The sequence below is a fragment of the Rana temporaria genome, chromosome 8 (genome assembly GCF_905171775.1).
Source record: "Rana temporaria chromosome 8, aRanTem1.1, whole genome shotgun sequence".
Lineage (NCBI taxonomy): Eukaryota > Metazoa > Chordata > Amphibia > Anura > Ranidae > Rana > Rana temporaria.
This window is the reverse complement of record NC_053496.1, coordinates 62,450,817-62,472,349: the sequence shown is the minus strand read 5'-3', so window position 1 is coordinate 62,472,349 and position 21,533 is coordinate 62,450,817.

Below are 21,533 nucleotides of genomic sequence, written 5' to 3'. Positions count from 1 at the left end.
CTCCTGTAGTGCTACATTTACAAATTGATATGTGAAAAGTGTAGCATGCATTTGTATTTATCCCCCCTGAGTCATTACTTTGTCGAAACCACCTTTCAATGCAATTACAGCTGCAGGACTTTGTGAGCATGTCTCTACCAGCTTTGCACATCTAGAGAGTGACATTTTTGCCCATTATTTTTCGCGAAATCATTCAAGCTCTGTCAGATTGGATGAAGAGCATCTGTGAACAGCAATTTTTAAGACTTGCCACAAATTCTCAATTGGATTTAGGTTTGGAATGAGACTGGGCCATTCTAACACATGAACATGATTTGATATATTCTAAACCATTCCATTGTAGCTCTGGCTGTATGTCTAGGGTTGTTGTCCTGCTGGAAGGTGAACCTCCACCCCAGTCCCGACTCCCAAGCATTTTGCAGACTCTAACAGGTTTTCTTCTAAGATTGCCCTGTATCTGGCTCCATCTATCTTCCCATCAACTCTGACCAGCTTCCCTGTCCCTGCTGAAGAAAAGCATCCCCACAACATGATGCTGCTACCACCATGTTACACAGTTGGGATGGTGTGTTTAGGTTGATGTCTAGTGTTAGCTTTCTGCAACACAGCACATTTTGTCTCATCTGACCAGAGCACCTTCTTCCACATGTTTGCTGTGTCCCCCACATGGCTTCTCACAAACTGCAAATGGGACTTCTAATGGCTTTCTTTTAACAATAGCTTGTTTCTTGCCATTCCTCCATAAAAGGCCAGATTTGTGGAGTGTACGACTAATAGATGTCCTGTGGACAGATTCTTCCACCTGAGCTGTGGATCTCTGCAGCTCCTCCAGAGTTACCATGGGCATCTTGACTGCTCCTCTGATTAATGCTCTCCTTGCCCAGCCTGTCAGTTTCGGTGGATGGCCATGTCTAGGTTTTCAGTTTCAGTTTTCCATTTTCGGATGATGGATTGAACAGTGCTCCGTGAGATGTTCAAAGCTTTGGATATTTTTTTATGCTTTAAACATTTTCGGATGATGGATTAAACAGTGCTCTGTGACATGTTCAAAGCTTTGGCTGTGGCCACCCAGAGCTCCGCTCCGCTCCTCTCCCCCCTCTCCGGCCGGCGCCTCCATTCATAGTGTGGGCACCTGGCCATGACAGCTTTCGGCTTCACGGCCGGGCACTCACTGCTCATGTGCGAGTCGCACTGCGCTCTATGAGTGGACAGGCAATATCCTGGGAACCCTGGGTCACATGTCCCTGGAGATGGCCTAAAGGGAGGGGCCGCCGATGGCGTGAAGAGAAGTCGCCGAAGCCGTCCCTTGGCGGAAGGAGGAAGTGGGACAGGAAGTCCCACTCCTACCGAAGGCCCAACTCCCCCCCAAAAAAAATTACATGCCAAATGTGGCATGTAAGGGGTTGAGGAGTGCTTAAAGCGGAAGTTCAACTTTTGGGTGGAACTCCGCTTTAAGTGTCTCACATGTACAATTAAATACATTAATAACAAACATGTAAAACAATTATAACAAAAAAAGATATTTATAGTAAAAATTAACAAACATCAATGAAAATTCCTGTTGATGAAAGTCCATATATAAGTGATCAAAAAAGCATGACATCCATCTCCAGGTAAAAGGCTCCCAAACTGAATCACAATATACTCCTCAGTGGATTGAAAAGGATCATAAAGGATCAGCCCTCATTGCCTCAGTGAATCGCTCTCCACAGGATCATGTGTGAGAAACAAGCAGGGAGAAACTCATAGCATATTACAGCCAGATATACTTTATTTAAAAAGAGAATTGCATTCACATTTAAGCAGTGTATAACTCCAAACATAAAACTCACCAGCCGCGGTGTCTCCCGACCCACCGGCACGTGGTGACGCCACGCACACTCTCCGTCCGACACATTTCTATAAAAAAACTTGCCTTCTGGGATTGGAGGGTTTATCTGCAATGTTAGCAGTCACCATTTAAAATGTAAAAAGAGGGGTATACAGCGCTAATTCGATAAATAGTAAAGTGGGAACTGAAAATGTTATACAACACTAGTAATAATGGTCAAAGAAAGAGCTGCGCTTTTATAAGTCAAATTGTGACACTATTAGCAATTAAGTACTAGATAAATATCAATTAAAATTGTGAAACACCAACTGAGTGAAAAAATATATCTATAAATAGGTCTGTGAGACCTCAATAGGATATCAAGAAGGGGTTAATTACTAAAATTAGATGCAAACCTAAAAATGACAAGTGGATAAAATAGTCCGTGTGAACAAACCAGAAAAAAAGTCCTTGAGAATACCATCAACAATAGAGTCAAAGGCAAACAAAAATGTGAATGTATTAAAAAACAATTAAGCAGAGTGTCCATATACAATTAAAATATCCCCAGTGTTGAACTAATCCAATATTCCAGGAAAGGGTGCTGACAGGATAGTGCTTCCACCAAACAATAACACTGCCGCTTACCAGATGGATGTGATCTCTAATTATAGGAGATCAATATGCGCATATGGTTAATGTCCCAGTCTGGGGTCTCTAATGGTAGGATAAATCCCTCAGTGTAGTTTCAATATTGCATAGAAGGTGTCTCAAACAACGTAGCAATTCAGGGACTGGCATTGCATAAAATCCTTAAATTTTTTAATAGGTGACATTAAAATGCAAACTTACATCGAAGAAGTGAGATAAGGCATATAAAATACAATCGAGCCGGCCAGCTCTTCGATTCAGCAGCCCGTATGTCAGGTAAAACAAAAGCATACCAATAAAACTACAGCCACATAGGTAATGGCGATCCCCATGCAAGCGTCATGGAAATGAATTAAAATCAAATAAAAACAACATGTTAATGGCTGAAAGATCTAATATGGATCATTCACTAGGACCCACACAGATCTAAAGTGCTTCTTTGTATAGCACTATAACTTGCCAATAACATATGGGAACATAAATATATCGATACACAGGGGATCTCACATGAGCATCCAATGGAAATCGGCTAACAAAAATGGAAATTAAATATGGAATTTGAGAAAATCACATTACACATGATCCACATATATTGGACACATGGGAAAAAATTGCATATTAACTTCATTTGAACCCAATGACATGTGTGAATGCTGAGACACACACACAGATCTATTTGGAAAACTCATCCAGTATACAATAACTCTCTTAAAATGTAATTAATAATCGGCCACTCTGGACTCACAGCAAGTTTACAAAATGTTGATAACCTAATATAGGCCAACATAAATATAAAAAACCTGGAAGGGAAAGACTGAGCATTAAATGCCAGGTGGTCTAGCCCAATCCCCAAAAGTAAAAAAATAAAAAATATCAAACCAGGAAAAATATTATTAAATGATTGAAAATGGAGACAATTGTCTCTAAGAATTGTTAGTAAAACAATTGACGTCTACGTCAATATTCAAACCGAAAGGTGCATTTAAGCTTATGCACCCACACCATTTCTAATTTAGAGATACTTTTAACAAGGGAGCTCCCCCTCCAATGGGGGCTTAATTATCTATGCCTAAAAAGATTGTGTTGGTGGGATCCCTATTATGTACTGCAAGATAATGTTTTGATACAGAGTGTTTTGTAAAGCCTCTCCTTATATTGTTTATATGCTCATTTAGACGCACTTGAGGTGGGCGCTTGGTCCTGCCCACATACTGAAGGCCACATGGACATTGGAGCATATAAACCACTCCCACCGTGGAACAGGAGATAAAAGGCTCGATGGTGTAATCCTTTGAGGTACAAATAGAACTAAAATGAATAGTTCTTCTTGTCCTGCATCCATTTAAAGAACAAACTTGGCATTTCCTACATTGATAATAGCCAGTAAGGCCAGAAAAGAACATAGATCTTATAACTGGAGGGTTAAAAATGTTAGGAGCTATTTTTTGTTTTAGAGAGGGAGCCCCTCTAAAAACAACCTGAGGTTTGTCGGGTAAGATGGTTTTAAGGATCTTGTCACTCTTTAGAATATGCCAGTGCTTATTGACAATATGTTTAACATTGGCGTGTTGACAGGAATAGTTGGTAATAAATGGGTTGCGAAACGCATTACCTCCAACCTCATCAGTTTTTTCTTTCAGTAAATTATCAACCTTCCTGACAAAATCAAGAGAGTGTTGGAAAGAGACTCTGTAGAATAGCCTTTATCCACAAACCTTTGTGTCAGAACCTGGTGGTCTGTTCCGTACAATTACGTTTCAACCTCAGGTACTGGCTTTTTGGCACAGACCTAAGCCACGGGGCATGGTGACAGCTATCACTTGGAATGAATGCATTCCTGTTGGTTGATTTGAAAAACGTAGATGTAAAAAAAAAACTATCAACAGAAATGGTTAAGTCAAGAAAATAAAATTCTTCTTGACTCGCTTCATAGCTTAAATGGATGCCCCTCTCATTGATATTAATAGAATCCATAAAAAGCGTGAGATCACTCTCACTGCCATTCCATAGGAGGAGAATGTCGTCTATGTACCGAGCCCACAGGACTACCGGCGTTCCATAATAAATGCAACTTGTTCTTTTGGTAAACTGGAATCTAAAAAAAAAAAAAAAAAAAAAAAACGCCTCTAAACCTAATTGATGGGGAATCACTGTATACAATGAGATGACATCCGCAGTCACCATCCAAAGACCCTTACACGGCTTGAAGTTAGACAAAAGATTAATAACATGCCGGGTATCTTTTAAATAAGATGGCATCTCACGTGCCAGAGGTTGCAAAAAAAATCTTAATACTTGCCCACCCAGGAGGTTATGGAATCGATCCCACTTACTATGGAACGTCCCGGGTGCAAGTAAGACTCTTATGCACCTTTGGTAGGTAGCATATAATTGGAATACTAGGAGATTTAGGCACCAAAAAAGGGATTTTTAATACAGCTTACCTGTAAAATCCTTTTCTTGGAGTACATCACGGGACACAGAGCGGCATATTTATTACTATGTGGGTTATATGGAGTACCTTCAGTTGATGGACACTGGCAATCTCAAACAGGAAGTGCCCCTCCCTATATAACCCCCTCCCATAGGAGGAGTACCTCAGTTTTGTAGCAAGCAGTATGCCTCCCAAAATGGTCCCCATAAGAGGGGTGGGAGCTCTGTGTCCCGTGATGTACTCCAAGAAAAGGATTTTACAGGTAAGCTGTATTAAAAATCCCTTTTTCTTTCTCGTACATCACGGGACACAGAGCGGCATATTCATTACTATGTGGGATGTCCCAAAGCAATGCTTACAATGAGGGGAGGGAGAACATCTTCCCAAGACAAAAGGATTTAATTTAGAGATATACTCAAATCATAATAAATCCAACTTAGTTGAGAAAAATAATTTTTAAATTTAACTCAAAAGGGAGCCCCCGGAATCCGAGGGTCTCAAACTGCAGCCTGCAGCACTGCCTGCCCAAAGGCTGTATCAGTATTCCTTCTTACGTCCAACTGGTAGAATTTTGTAAACGTGTGGACAGAAGACCAGGTTGCCGCCTTGCAAACTTGAGCCATAGAGATCTGGTGGTGTGCTGCCCAGAAGGCGCCCATGGCCCTAGTAGAATGAGCCTTTAATGATAACGGAGGAGGCAACCCTTTCAAGCCGTAGGCCTGAGTGATTAACTGCTTAATCCATCTCGAGATGGTGGATTTTGCAGCTGCCTGCCCCTTCTTGGGCCCATCCGGTAAAATGAACAACACATCTGTTTTCCGGATCTTCTCTGTAGCTTTAAGATAGGCCTTCATGGCCCTGACAATATCCAAGGTATGCAGCAACCCTTCCTTTCTGTAAGTAGGTTTAGGGAAGAAGGATGGTAATACCAAATCCTGGTTTAGATGAAAACTGGATATAACCTTCGGTAGGAAGGAAGGATGAGGGCGGAGAACGACCTTGTCCTTATGTAAAATAAGATATGGTTCCTTACAGGATAAGGCTGCCAGTTCCGATACTCTTCTGGCGGAAACTATGGCAACCAAAAATACTAACTTCCTTGTCAGTAAAACCAAAGGAATTTCAGCCAACGGCTCAAAAGGTTGTTTCTGTAAACTTGACAGAAAAAGATTTAAATCCCACGGACAAAGCGGGGATTTAACTGGAGGATTAATACGTAAGACCCCTTGAAGGAAGGTCTTAACTAGCGAGTGGGTGGCCAGCGGCCGCTGAAACCACACTGACAAAGCTGAAATCTGTCCTTTGATTGTGCTTAATGCCAGTCCTTTATCCACTCCTAGCTGGAGAAAACTTAATACTCTATCGATGGTAAACTTGCGAGAAAGCCATCGCTTGGACTCACACCAGCCTACATAGGCCTTCCAGACCCTGTAATAAATCACCCTAGAGACCGGTTTCCTGGCTCTGATTAGGGTAGAGATTACTTTCTGAGACAGACCTCTACCCCTGAGAATCAGGGATTCAGCTTCCAGGCCGTCAAATTTAGATGCCGTAAGGCAGGGTGGAGGATCGGACCTTGCGATAGCAGGTCTGGCCGTAGAGGAAGAGTCCAAGGGTCTCCCACTACCATCTTCAGGATTAGTGAATACCATGCCCTTCTGGGCCATGCTGGAGCTACCAGGATGACTGGTATGTGCTCCACCCTGATCCTGCGCAGCAGGCGGGGTAGTAACTGGAGCGGGGGAAATGCATAAAGAAGTTTGAACTGATGCCAAGGGCAAACTAACGCATCGGTTCCGCAGGCTCTGGGATCCCTTGTGCGGGACATGAACCTGTCTAGCTTCTTGTTTAGTCTCGATGCCATGATATCACGTCCGGCACTCCCCACTTCTGGCAGAGTGTCTGAAAGACCTGTGGATGCAGAGACCACTCCCCCGGCAATAGAGTCTGGCGACTTAAGAAGTCCGCCTGTAGGTTGTCCACTCCGGGAATGAATATAGCCGATATGCAGGGCACATGGGCTTCTGCCCACAAGAAAATCAAGCTCACTTCTTTCTGAGCGGCTTGACTCTTGGTTCCCCCTTGATGATTTATGTATGCCACTGCCGTGGCATTGTCCGATTGTATTCTCACCGGGAACCCCTGCAGTTTGGACGTCCAAGCCCTGAGGGCTAGTCGGGCAGCTCTGAGCTCCAAGATATTGATGGGCAACTGCTTCTCTGCCGCTGCCCAAGTGCCCTGGCGAGTGCAACCATCCAAAATTGCTCCCCAGCCGATCAGGCTGGCGTCTGTGGTTACTATCTTCCAGGTCACAGGACTGAACGTCTTTCCCTTCAGGAGATTCTGAGGGTTTAACCACCAAGATAGACTTTGCCGGACTCTTGGTGAGAGTGGCAAAGGAATCTCCAAGGCCTGAGGCCTCTTGCTCCATGCTGACAGGATGGCTGCCTGCAGGATGCGAGTGTGGCTCTGAGCATACGGTACCGCCTCGAAGGTGGCCACCATCTTGCCTAGTAGCCGCATACATAGGCGAACAGTTGGCTTTCTCTTGCTCAGAACTATTTGTATTAGCTCTTTGATGGCCTTGACCTTTAATAGAGGTAGGAACACCTTCTGTTGTTCTGTATCCAATCTCATGCCGAGATATTCCAGCTGCCTTGTGGGCCGAAATGCTGATTTGTCTCGATTTAGGACCCAGCCGAACCTCTCGAGGTACTGAACGGTGAGGGCGACTGCTCGTTCCAGGCCAGGAAACGAGTGGTCTACGACCAAGAGGTCGTCCAGGTAAGCTAGGACCGTGACCCCTTGGGTCCTTAGATTGGCTAGGATTGGGGCTAGGACCTTCGTGAATACCCGGGGGGCCGTAGCCAACCCGAAGGGGAGCGCCACAAATTGGAAATGACGCTGAGCCACCGAGAAGCGTAGAAATACCTGATGTGGCTGAAAAATTGGCACATGAAGGTAAGCATCCTTTATGTCTATGGACGCCATGAAGTCGTCCTTCTGGAGCACGGCGACAGCTGACCGAATAGTTTCCATCCGGAATGAGCGGACCTTTAGGTACGCATTTACTCCCTTTAAGTCCAAAATTGGCCTGACATCGCCGTTGGGCTTTGGGATGATAAACAGGTTGGAGTAGAACCCCAAGCCCTGTTCCTGGACTGGTACTTCTACTATCACTTTCTGGCACAGCAGATGATTCAATGCCGCCATCAACGCGGCTCCCTTCACCGGGTCGCCTGGTACTCTTGACTCCTGGTAATGAGGAGGAGGGAATTCTGAAAATTCTAGTTTGTAGCCCGTGGCCACGGAAGACCGTACCCAGCAGTCGGGAATGCTGGCCTCCCAAACTTCTGCAAAGAGACGTAGCCTTCCCCCCACCATCGTGGGTGGGGGCGCCCCATCATAAGGCCGACTTGGGGGCTGGCTTCGCAGGCTTGCGGTACCACTGCTTCTTGCCCCCAGTGGCTTGGCCTTGTGGCTTATTGTTAAAGCCTGATCTTGCAGGAGGCCGTCGATACTGTCTGGTATTCGAGGGCCCCTGTCCCGGGGAGGGCTGGCGCTTAAACGCGGGCCCTCGGGCTTTCTTCTTGACTGGCAAGAGAGTGCTTTTGCCGCTTGATATAGTCTGAATATATCTATCCAGATCTTCTCCGAAGAGTCGTCCTCCATGGAAGGGAAACCCTACCAGGAGCTTTTTGCATGGGGGCTCAGCCTCCCAACTCTTCAACCATAAGAGCCTTCTCATATGGATTAGAAATAAGGATAAACGTGATGCCTGCTGGATGGAGTCCTTGATAGCATCCACCGTAAAGCGTATAGCCCTCGGTATATCCGAAAATTCCTCTGCCTGCTGGGCAGGGATAAGTTTAAGCATTTGCTTAGTCTTATCTGATAATGCTTGGGTAATTCCAATAGCAGCCACAGCGGGCTGAACTATCGCCCCTGCTGAAGTAAAGGAGGCTTTCAGTAATATTTCCAAGCGTTTATCAACCGGATCCTTAAACACCTGTACGTTTTCCACCGGACAAGTTAAAGATTTGTTCACATAGGAGATGGCTGCGTCCACCGCCGGGGGCGCCCATCTTTTGGAGAATTTCTCCTCCATAGGATATAAAACAGAGAATTTTTTAGGTGGTAAAAAGACTCTATCTGGCTTAATCCAATCCTGAAACATGACCTCCTCGAGTAGAGGATGGATCGGGAAAACTGCGTTGCCTTGAGGCGTTCTTAAAGAGCCTAAAGCTGAAACCGCCGATACTTGAGGTTCTGGTATGGGTAACTTAAATGCCTCATGGACCATGTCCGTTAAGGCCTGAACCCACAAACTTTCCCCTTGGGAGGCTGAACCAGACCCCTCAGTATCCAGATCCTCGATCTCTGAACCACCCTGGTCCAAAGCGTCAAGTCTATCCAATTCCCCTAGGGAAAGGATTTCTGTGTCTGAGGGTTCTTGCTCGGGTGACGGAGACCTAGTCCGCTTTCTACCCGATATAGCTTTAGCTATCCTTTTTGCCATTCTTTTCTCTAGTTCACCTAAAGAAACAGCAAGAACTCTCTCAGTGACAAAGCCGGGGTTGGACTGACCTGGATCAGCCCCAGCACCAGATCCCCCAGGTCCCATCAAGGCGTGCCCTGATATGTCCTGTGGGGAGAGCAGCGGCATAGCCGTGTCTGAGCCCTCGGATTTTGTGGGGGCATCCCCACCCTTTGTACCCTCTGACCCAGAAGGCATGGTACAATACCGAGGTACACCTGCTATCACCCAGCCACAGACGTAGCTAAGGGGATCTGTCGGTTTGGGAGCGATAGAGACTAACGCCCAAACTGAGAAGGGAGATCAGCAGTTCTTTCCCTTCTTCTCTTTTTTTTTTTTTTGAAGAGGAAAAGAAACCACTCTGTCTCCCACTAAGTATTGCCCATAGCCATCTGCTGAAAAAAGGAAAAGAAAACCTGTAGGTTTGACAGTCCTTAGAAAAAACTGCAATTCTTCCTTTCGCCACCGGGTGTCCTCGGCGTGCTCCGCTCTGTGTCCTCCTCTCCTCTAGCTCAGGATGACACTGAGCTCTTGGCAGCTAATGGAAGGACCTCCCCTTCCTTTATTTGTGATTCGCCGCCCACCGGGACGCGCCCCCACCACGGAAACGGCGCGAAAATCGTTTATATCGCGCGCGCGCGCCCGTCGGCGGGGGCCATCACACATGGAGGAGGACGGAGCAGCGCAGGCACCCAGGCAGGTAAGCCCTTTAGGTAGGTCACAGACCTCCTTTTAGCATGGGAAAAGACTCCCCTCTTACAGAGATCCCACACCTAGCGCCAGCAGCCCAGCTAAACAACACTTACCAGGGAGGTCACATATTACTGGGGAAAAAAGATTGAATCATCCTGTCTCTGTCATAGACATAGTGATTCCTTGCCAATGCAGAGCATACCCAGGCCTGTCCCCCTGTGCACCCCCTGTAGGGAACCTGCTAAGAACCAAGTTCCACAAGCTCCCCCAATACTTACCTGCTCCATGCCGCAGGACTTTTGCACAGCAAGAGGTCCAATCTTCCCCCATCTCCATGGGTGGCGTCTAGACCTTCAGGCCCTGGGTTCCTATGAAGGAGCCACTGTCCTGGGCCCATATAGCACCCTGGCAACAGAAACATTAGGCCCCCAAAGGTTTCTAAGTTCTGGGCCCAGGGTCCAGCTCTCTGAACAGAAAGCATTATGGGCTACACCCCAATGGTTTGGGGTCCGGTTGCTGACCACTTTAGCACTGAGGCCTTTGGACAGAACCGGTTAGCCCACCTTAATCCCAAGGATGTGGAGGTAAGCTAAACCATGACCAACACCTAAGACACTGGCGAAAAAACTGAGGTACTCCTCCTATGGGAGGGGGTTATATAGGGAGGGGCACTTCCTGTTTGAGATTGCCAGTGTCCATCACCTGAAGGTACTCTATATAACCCACATAGTAATGAATATGCCGCTCTGTGTCCCGTGATGTACGAGAAAGAAAAGGATTTTTATTTCTTGTTTAAGATATTAAGGTCAAACCCTCTAGAGACAATTTTTTCTAAGATAACCCTATACTTCTCCCCAGAATTCGACAACATGGGGGTATAAGTAGCCACATATCCTAAGAAGCAGTGCATTTCCTGCATGTAGTCCTCCTTATTGAGGACTACTATGCCGCCCGTTTATCCGCAGGGCGTATAACCAAATTGTTAAAATGACTGTGATATTGAAAATGCCCGATGACAAAAGCAGCCTCTCAAGACAGAGATCACTTATACATGGATGCGGATTACAGCAGTTCCACTGAAATGATTCGTGACAACTGACCAAAGTTTACTGTATGAAATACACGATCATAAAATTCATATTAAAAAAATAACCATTATAAAAACTATTATTAAAAAAAAAATGTCTGCATTAAAAATGTAAAGTATAACGCAATCCTACATAGAAGAGCTTCCTCTTGTGGCTGTATATAATTACAGCATTGCATGGATTAATATATAAATACCACACTGCATTTACAGAAACATTACAGACCACATTAACATTAAGATTAATTTAATTGGCAAAAAAAAACAACAACTGTTTGCACTGTGCTTTATAACATAAGGGCAGACAGTACAGTTACAATACAATTCAATGCAGGAGGAATCAGAGGGCCCTGCTCATTAGAGCTTACAATCTAAAATGTACATACTTTTCTGTTACACAAATTTCATCTTGGTGGATTGGTCTTTTAAAAATGAGACACACTTTCTTAGCCATTTTCCCAAAAGCGAGCTATTTTTATTTTACCGTATCCCATCTCTACAATATCCATTGCAGTGAACTCAAGAACCAATTCTCTATTCAAGTAAGTGCACTTAAACATTTAGGTCTAGCTATGGCAACTAAAACGAGCCAACAACTGTCGAGAAAGAAAACTCTATGCCAAGTAAGTGACATAATTCTCAACAGCTTACTTATAAATGGCTAATGTTATGTAGTTTATAAATTCCTAAGAGTAAAAAACAGGAATTAATCTGATTGTTTTAAATTGTTACTCTTGGCATGAAAAAATAGCAGTAACAAGATCTGGATTAAAAGGCAAAACATTTAGATAATGTCTTTGTAAAGCACTTTCAATGTTCTATAAATATAGAAAATTATTTAAAACAGGCGCAAAGTCTCTTAAAAAAAAAAGACTCCCTGTGGATTAATGCCAGAATGTGCTAGTATGCACCCCATACTAGCACATTATTACAGACTTAACTATCAAACTAAGCCCTCCAACAACAGGATGTCTGAGCCACAGGAGTAACTATCAGGGCACAACACTCTGAGACACTGGGGATCCATAGATCTCAGAAGGCACAGAGGTTGCAGGAAGCAAATGAAATGAAAGAGTGCACAGGGGTCACAGAGTCACTGAAGGCCGACTGTTTCCAGGGCTGATCATCTTTAGGTAATGGCTGCATGTGCGATTACATGCAAATGGCTGCAGGTGCTTCCTGCCTGGAGCTGTTCGCAGGAAACCGTGCTGAGTCTCCTGCGGGAAATTGTAGTCAGCCCTAACACAAATGTGAATGAGGCCTTTTAATCCAGGGAAACATAAATGTATTACAATCCTGTGGAGTTGCACAGAAACATAGAGATGGCTAGAGACAGGTAAAGATCAATTTCAGAAAAATGCAAATAAACTTTAGGAGAAGGATAAGGTAGAATAAATTTGCTGTGCAAAGCAATGGTTAGTTAATGTCAGTCACCATCCATCTACTATATTATATTCACAGTTATGAGTCAGCCTGGTATTAAAGAAGTAAACAGGAAAAAGTGTGAACATCAATAGTAGAGATGCAAGCTGAAGCCCAGTGATTGCATTTCTTGATTGAATGATCAAAGATTACACAGCCGTGTTTTATGCTAAAACTGACCGTCTCACCACCATGTAAATTAAAAGCAAACACCAAAAGTTGTCTTTCTTTATCCATGTCCTGTCATCTTCATTACACAGTCTTTTGGGAAGCACCAAATTATTATCATTTGTTGAAATCTATGCCAAAAAGAAAAGATGGGGGGACTATTTGGAACCATAACTAAACAAAGGTAGTGCTTACCCCCGAAGGAGCCGCCAATGTGTGGGTCCCCCAAATCAAGGTGGCAACAACCTTTCTGGAGATGCCACACCCTCTGACACACCAAGGCTGAAGAAAGAGGTTTAAATACCCTTTTATTTTGCACGGTTATGAAATTCTTCAATTAGCTGTGGTTTACTTACTCAACCAGTGGAACTATTACGTGCATGCCACAACTATGAAATACATTTTGATGGGTGGTGTGCCACATTTTCTCCCCTCATACATTCAAAGTGTAGCACCCTGCTCCCAATGAGTGGGTGCTATATGTTCAAATTATAGTTATCCGAGCAGTAGTTGGCTCAGAAGGATTGTGTCTAAATTGAGGCTCTGTCTCAGTTCAGCTGGTTGCATGATTTTCCTCCTGATGATGGGTGTCCTCTGTCCCTCTGTTGGAAAGTTTGCTTAACCACTTCCCGACCTCCTCATGTACATATACGTCAGCAGAATGGCACGGACAGGCACATGTACGTACCTGTACGTCCTCTGCTAGACGTGGGTGGGGGGTCGGGACCCCCCCCCCCCCGGTACATGCGGAGGTCGGGTCCGCTCGGGGAGCGATCCGGGACGACAGCGCGGCTATTTGTTTTTAGCCGCTCCGTCGGGATCGCTCCCCGGAGCTGAAGAACGGGGAGAGCCGTGTGTAAACACGACTTCCCCGTGCTTCACTGTGGCGGCGCATCGATCGAGTGATCCCTTATATAGGGAAGACTTGATCGATGTTGTCAATCCTACAGCCACACCCCCCTACACTAGTAAACACACACACAGTGATCCCTAAATCCTACAGCGCCCCCTGTGTTTAACTCCCAAACTGCAACTGTCATTTTCACAATAAAGAATGCAATTTAAATGCATTTTTTGCTGTGAAAATGACAATTGTCCCAAAAATGTGTCAAAATTGTCGGAAGTGTCCGCCATAATGTCGCAGTCACAAAAAAAATCGCTGATCGCCGCCATTAGTAGTAAAAAAAAATAAAAAAAATAAAAATAAAAAAAAACTATCCCCTATTTTGTAAACGCTATAAATTTTGTGCAAACCAACCGATAAACGATTATTGCGTTTTTTTTTTACCAAAAATAGGTAGAAGAATACGTATCGGCCTAAACTGAGGGAAAAAAAAATTATATGTGTTTTTGGGGGATATTTATTACAGCAAAAAGTAAAAAATATTGAATTTTTTTCAAAATTGTCGCTCTATTTTTGTTTATAGCGCAAAAAATTAAAACCGCAGAGGTGATCAAATACCACCAAAAGAAAGCTCTATTTGTGGGGAAAAAAGGACGCCAATTTTGTTTGGGAGCCACGTCGCACGACCGCGCAATTGTCTGTTAAAGTGACGCAGTCCCGAACTGTAAAAACCCCTTGGGTCTTTAGGCAGCAATATGGTCCGGGGCTTAAGTGGTTAATAAAACCCTTAAAAGAGATGTTGTGTTGATGCAGACATTTCTTCTGGATAACTCTTCAAGGAGAACCCCTGAGACAAATGCAAAGAACAGTAAGGTAACGGCAGTCCCAAATCTAAACCAGCAGCTCCTTCGGGGGTAGTGCTACAAAAGCATTCCTCCAAACTTTGCATGCCTATCTTGGCGCCTCTTAATTAAAATCTTGTTTTTATACCATACATGTGCACCTCTTGTTCCAAAAGATTGTGACCAATTGTTTGATAACATGGTAAACATGGAACATGAATTTGTGCTTGTAGCCATGTAGCACCCCTGAAGCCATAGCGGTATCCCCAGGGACAGACAGGGTGGCCTTCAGGGGCGGACTGACCATTGAGTCACTCGGGCACTGCCCGAGGGCCCCATGCCACTAGGGGGCCCCATCCGGGTTGCCAGGCTCAGTAAAACCAGGGACAGTATGTAAAAATCTGTGTTTTTTTTAGATCTGTCCCTGATATGTCCAAAAATGACATGCTTTTAATGTGAATATCCCAAGATTTTAGCTGCCCTGCCTCTGCACTACCTCCTGGCGTAGTGGCCATCTGTAAGCCAGAGGGGCCCCATACTTTTCTATTGCCCGGGGGCCCCATGAGTTGTCAGTCCGCCCCTGGTGGCCTTACATATACTTCAGGTGTAGATTACTTAGGCATAGTGGGACATAAAGGCAGATCAGCACCAGCCACTTTTAGGTGAAACAAAGAGTTTTATTAGTCACAGACCATGGGAGAAAGGGTTAGGGATGCAGATGCTCAGGACTTCAACAGAACTCTGTTACTTCACTTGGCACAACACAGGAAATGGGCTTGAAACTTGAGACCAACACTCCTGTATTAGAACTCTTTGGCAATCATCATCAGTGGCAACAACATTCTGTTTCTCCAAGAGAGTCACCCAGCTCCCACATTTGAGGTTCCAGCATAAAATCCTTGCAGACACCTCCAGTAGGATCCACCTCTGGGTCTCCATCCTGTTCCTAATCTATTGCAGGAGAGTCAAGCAACCCTCTTGGGGCTCTATCCTGCCTCCGGGGAAGATCAGCAGCACCAGGTCTCAGCTGCAGGCCTCATCATAACCAGGCTCCTTCAAGCACAAAAGGCCTAAAGAAGCAGCTCCATCACATGCACCCTCCCCAGGCTAAAGCCTGGGGGGAGAGGACTTGCATCATCCAGCCTTAAATATTTATACCTTTTCCCATAATGCACCAATGGCACAGGAATATTCTGTGATGGGCTAGGAAAATATATGAACATTCATAATTCATACCTACTTTGTGATCTCTCATTAATACCAGAGGTGACAGTGAAAAAAAGGAAGAACTGACAGCCAGGCTAAACTTAGGGGAAGCTGAATAACAGCAGTTGGTTGGTTTTTGGAAGTGTCTATCAGAGCCAGATGCTTCCCGATTACAGCCTGAGGGCTCTGATCGGCTTCCAAATAGTTAACCAGAGGGTGCACAGGATGTGCGTTCCCTGGTTAACACTGACATGCGTCTCAGCCAATCAGGTTCACCGGGTCTCGTTACCCGTAACCTGATTGGCTGAAGCGTCATCGAGGGTGGGAGAAGACATCGACGGATCGTGGAGAGAGGATGGCTGACCCGCTGCATATTGGCATTGGCTGACTGCAGCTGTGCAGAACTAAATTTAGACACTCCTGCTTTATTACACATAATTTGTAATAAAAACCCGTCCTGAAAACTATCACAAGAGTGAGAGAGAGCTGTGCACGTAGTCATAAACATCACAGCGTCAGAACCTTTAAGCCACCCGCCAACACATACAATGGCTCCCTCTATAGATACACCGGATGAGTAAATATAGCTACCCAGAGACAAGAAGTCAGGATAGGCTTGAAAAAAGGAACTACTCATAAACATCTTGCATTTTCCTCAAAGGCTTTCTCTAATTGGACGAGTTAGAAAGGTGGGCTGTGATGTCATGATCACCACCTCTTACAATCAAAGAACTTACTGCATTCGTTGAGAAAAATGCAGTTCTGGGAATGGTGGGCTGGTGAGCAAGTGCACAGATTTTTGCTTTGTAGCAGGGCAGCATCTTGGCACAGGACTTGAAAAATAGCAGTGATCACTATGGTAGTGGTGACTACTACAGTGACTATCTGCTTCCACGGGAATCCCACATGTATGGCATAGGACTACATAAATTGATCCAAGTTGAACCAATGTCACTATGCAAAGTAAGCCATACCTGGAATTCACATTTAACTAGATAAAACTCTTATGTTCTCACAAGCAATACACATGAAAAGTGTCTTTATTCTTTCCTCCAAGGGATAGTTTGACTTTACCACAAAACTGCCTATGTAGACGTACCCTTGTAAGGGCTGCTGAGTATTGGGACTGCTGCAGACCCAGATCAAAAACGCAGCCAAGCCTGGATATTTACCTATTCTACCAAACACAGTACTACTCACTTAGCAACGTCCTGGGAGTATTCCATTCAGGCTTCATAGAGTATGTAAATGGCCTACACCTATAGCAAGGGTATTATTCATCTTTCTCTAGTCAGAGCTGCAGAGTTTGTTTTAAACATCCATTACCTGTGTAGCGCCCTGCTCCTGATGACCAGGCGCTATGTTTAAATTTAGTGGGTGTCTGAGCTGATAATTAGCTCAGACTTTGTTAATTAAGGCTAAATCAGCCTCTGTTCCGGCTTTGGCTGTGCTTGGAGGTATTTCCCTTTGTTTGCCTATAGGTGGCATTACCACCATAGGCCAATGTTGGAACAAGCAGGTCAGGGTGTATTGGGTGTCGTTCTCCGGGAACAGCCCAGTGGGAGTGGTCTCCCCTTTGGGCATGCTGTGGAGGGATACTTAAGGGGCAGATACCATACTTTGGGGTCTTTCACCACCTTGTGGCCCTCCTGGCGTGAGGAGGGTGCTGAATGATTTTTGGCCTCTGGGCCATGCTGGCCCGAGGCTGCGTTCCTTCCAGGTAGGCCCAGTTGTCCTGACTGGGGCCTACGCTCTGAGGGTGATCCTGTGGTGTCTGTCCTGAGGGAAGAAGCCGCTCAATGGAGGAAACCAGGGGAGGACCTGTCCCGGAAAGGACAGAGCGAAAGGCTGGTACTTTGGGAGAGGCCTAGTAACCTTATTTGAGGATGCACCGTAGACCATGAAACCTTACAGTGTGCCGGGTTGGCTTAAAGGCTCTAAGGCTGCAAGGCTGTAAGTTCGGGAACCAAATCCTGTGGCAGAGGATTCCGGACAGTTCACTTTTGTTTGCAACCAGTCTGTGGCAAAGACTGTTACTGATCATTGTTCGTACATCATCCCGGCTGCTAGGCCAGGTGAGAGGTGCCTATCCGGGTGAGCAATAATACCCACTCGAGAGGAAGTGGTGAGTGACCTTTTTGGGACTTAGAAGTTTTCCCTAGTGATCTGTACTATGTGCTTGAACCCTCCCCTGCTCCTCCATCCTTCTACTTCTTACAAGTTATGAGGACATTGAAGTTCTTTACAGACTTTCTTCCCCTAGACAACGAATGTTGAGATAACGTGCAAGGCCCAAATCTAATCCAGCAGCTCCTACGGGGGTAGTGCTACACCTGCATAGGCATTTTTTTTTTGTAAAGGTGAACCATCCTATTAACAAAGATTAGACAGTTCTCTAATGAACATGAGACAAACATTTCTACCTAGGGCTCAGAAGAGCCTGTATCTACAAAGTTGTCTAGGGGTAAAGTGATATTTGGTTTATGGCTAAAAGCAACGGTAGACAGGACATGGCGGAACCACAGAGATAATCTATGCCACACAATAATCTATTGTGCAATACAGACTCTGCTATCTGAACTCCTATTCCAACTGAATACACTGAAATATTTGTTTTGTCTTCCCTATGACAGCTTATACTGGCTTCTGTCCTGAGATGTGAGGAACGTGAACAGGGGGATATTTTTTAATATTCATGGGCCATTATCAGCGTGTTGTTAGTTGCTGCACTTACAGTGGTATTAAATCCCAAAGCAAAGATTTATTATGTTGCAATTTACCAAATCTCAGAAGGGTTGGCTACATTAGCTTCCTTTTATAGGCTTTCTTTCCTCTATTTTCACCTGGTGTTCTGGTCAGTAGGTTTGTTTCCCAAAAAAACAAGCTCTCCTGCAGATGTGGCAGTTACAGCTGTACATTTGAGACAAACTATTTACCACTTACAGGGTACTTACCAGTGGCTGGTGGTATATTTTTTTGGAGGGGGGTGGAAAACAATACACCCACAGCACCCCCTCGGTCGGTTGTTGGCCAGTCACCAGCCCCGCACTTACCCCATCTAGGTCGCGGGCATCGCTTCCTCCGGTGGTGGCTTCCCCTGTGTCTCCTCCTCCTCTGCATCATGGCGCGCTCCGCCATGCGTCTTTACCCTCCTCCTTCTAGACAGCAAATTTCTTCTCCTCTAGGCCAAGTCTCAGGACCCACTTCCTGATTGGCCAGGAGGAGAATCAGAAAGACAATAGCGAATATTAATTTTCTTTGGTCACACAACTGGGTGGGCTTGAGGCTCAGGGCTCTGCGCCCTGAGCCCACCCTTTTTTAAGCCAATTAGAGCTTCAGGCTTTAATCACATGCTACAAAATATAAAAACATTTATGTAGATTAGGGGTCGGGCGCATTGTTAGGGGGATGGCACCCTTTCACCCCGTATGGACAGGCCACCACTGACACTTACAATGATCAGCTATTATTTTGTTATATAAAACCTTTATCAGAAAGAAAAAGAAAAACAGTTTACTGTAACTGCTTATAAAGTATTAGCTGGAATTTGGCTTCAGTTTGTTAATGAATTTATATCTGCTAGTCCACCTATCACTACTCCCCCAATTGACAATTTAGCCAGAGTAGGAGCACTCTAATACAGTAGGTGGCTTTCTTGCATCACCACCAGGTGAAACAAAGGGAAAAGAAAACAAATGCAGTCACCACATCTAATGATTGGTAAGTTGCAATATAATGGGAAATTGATATCAGAAACTTGCCGTAATTTTCCTTTCCTGGCCTATCCCTATGTCAGCACACAACGGGTTAACTCCTCCTCCGTGAACCCACAGGACCACCTCTTCCTAATTTCCCCTTTTAATAAAAGACAGCCCCTCCCCAACCGAAGTATTCGATAACCTAGCCTGGGACAGGCCACTAAAGAGGGAGTCCAGTGCTGACATGAAGATAGGCCAGGAAAGGAAAATTATGGTAAGTATCTGATAACAATTTTCTATTTTCCTGGCCTTCCCCACGTCAGCACACAATGGGATATAACTAGCACAATAAATGGGTGGGACTGGGAGAGAACACATGAAAAGCAATACTCGCAATTAAAGCAAAGCTGCTAAAGACACAAAGAATTTCTCTCTTGTCCCAAACGTTACAGAACTTTCTGAGCGCACATCTAACTTGTAAGGTTGAATGAAGGCCACATAAGACCTTCATCTAGCCGTCCTACATGTATCTTCTGCTAAATCTTGGCATAACTGCCCCAAAGGCTGCCTTCCCTTGGGTCCAATGACCCAAGGGAACAGAAAGGCCTACTTCCTGTATGCCAATCTAGTCACCCTGTTATATCCCATCTGATCACGTGTTATTACTAGAGACTATCATTTTGGTAGATTCCCTCCCACACTGTCATCTGCTTCCTCCATTCCCTTTTCCTTGCTTCCTGTGAATCCCTCTTTTCTTTTTCTCCAACCTTAGATCCCTCCAGGTGGTGTCCTTAATTAAAGTGAATGTAAATGATCATCTTGTAAAGCAACCCATTCAGTTTAAAAAAAAAACACATTATAAATACCGTTTTCCCCTTTTTTTTTTAAAGGATGATTGCATTCCCTCTATTCTTAGCTGCATAAGAGCTGGGGGGAGAAGGAGAGGCAGCAGCAAACTGAGCTTCCAAGTGGTTGGCTGTACAGTGAAAGGGGGGGTATCAGAACAAGTATGATCATTGGAGGACAGCACACTGGGTTCCCAGCATATCGTCTTTTGTAGACGCTATAACTTTTGCGCAAACCAATCAATAAACGCTTATTGCAATTTTTTACCAAAAATATGTAGAAGAATACGTATCGACACACTGTGGGAAAAAAAAATTTTTTATATATTTTTTGGGGATATTTATTATAGCAAAAAGTAAATATTGCATTTTTTTCAAAATTGTCGCTCTATTTTTGTTTATAGCTCAAAAAACAAAAACTGCAGAGGTGATCAAATACCACCAAAAAAAAGCTCTATTTGTGGGAAAAAAAGGACGTCAATTTTGTTTGGGAGCCATGTCGCACGACCGCACAATTGTCAGTTAAAGCGACGCAGTGCCGAATCGCCTAGGAACAAAATGGTCCGGGGCTTAAAGCAGAGGTTCACCCAAAAATCAACTTTCTGCCATTAGATCCAGCATACTGCTGACATCTGCAATATGCTGTTTTTTTTTTTTTTGTACTTATTGTTTTATCAGCGTTGTTATCCGGCTCCGAGCGGGGATTCCTGTGGGGAATAGGCGTTCCTAAGCCAAACGGATTTGATTGACGAGCTGCTAAAGCGCGTCACGCCTTCCGAAAATACCCGAAGTGACACTCGAGTGTTTACGGCGCCTGCGCCTGCCGTGTAGAGCTGACTGCGCAGGCGCCGTAAACACTCGAGCGTCACTTCGGGTATTTTCGGGAAGGCGTGACGCTCTTTAGCAGCCCGTCAATCAACTCCTCTTGGCTTAGAAACGCCTATACCCGGAAGGAATCCCCGCTCGGAGCCGGATAACAACGCTGATAAAACAATAAGTACAAAAAAAAACAAAAAAACAGCATACTGCAGATGTCAGCAGTATGCTGGATCTAATGGCAGAAAGTTGATTTTTGGGTGAACCCCCGCTTTAAGTGGTTAAAGAGGAACTGCGGTCTGCTCACATAATTTGTAATAAAAACATCTTTGCCATTTTGAAGCTTCCCTCCAACCACTTTACTTATTGTTTTATATATACTTTGATTCTGTACTTGTCAAATATGCTGCAGAAATCTCTCTCCACTGAGTCAACATTTTAACTGTTGGCAGCTGAAACTGCTGCCTGTTTACTTCCTGG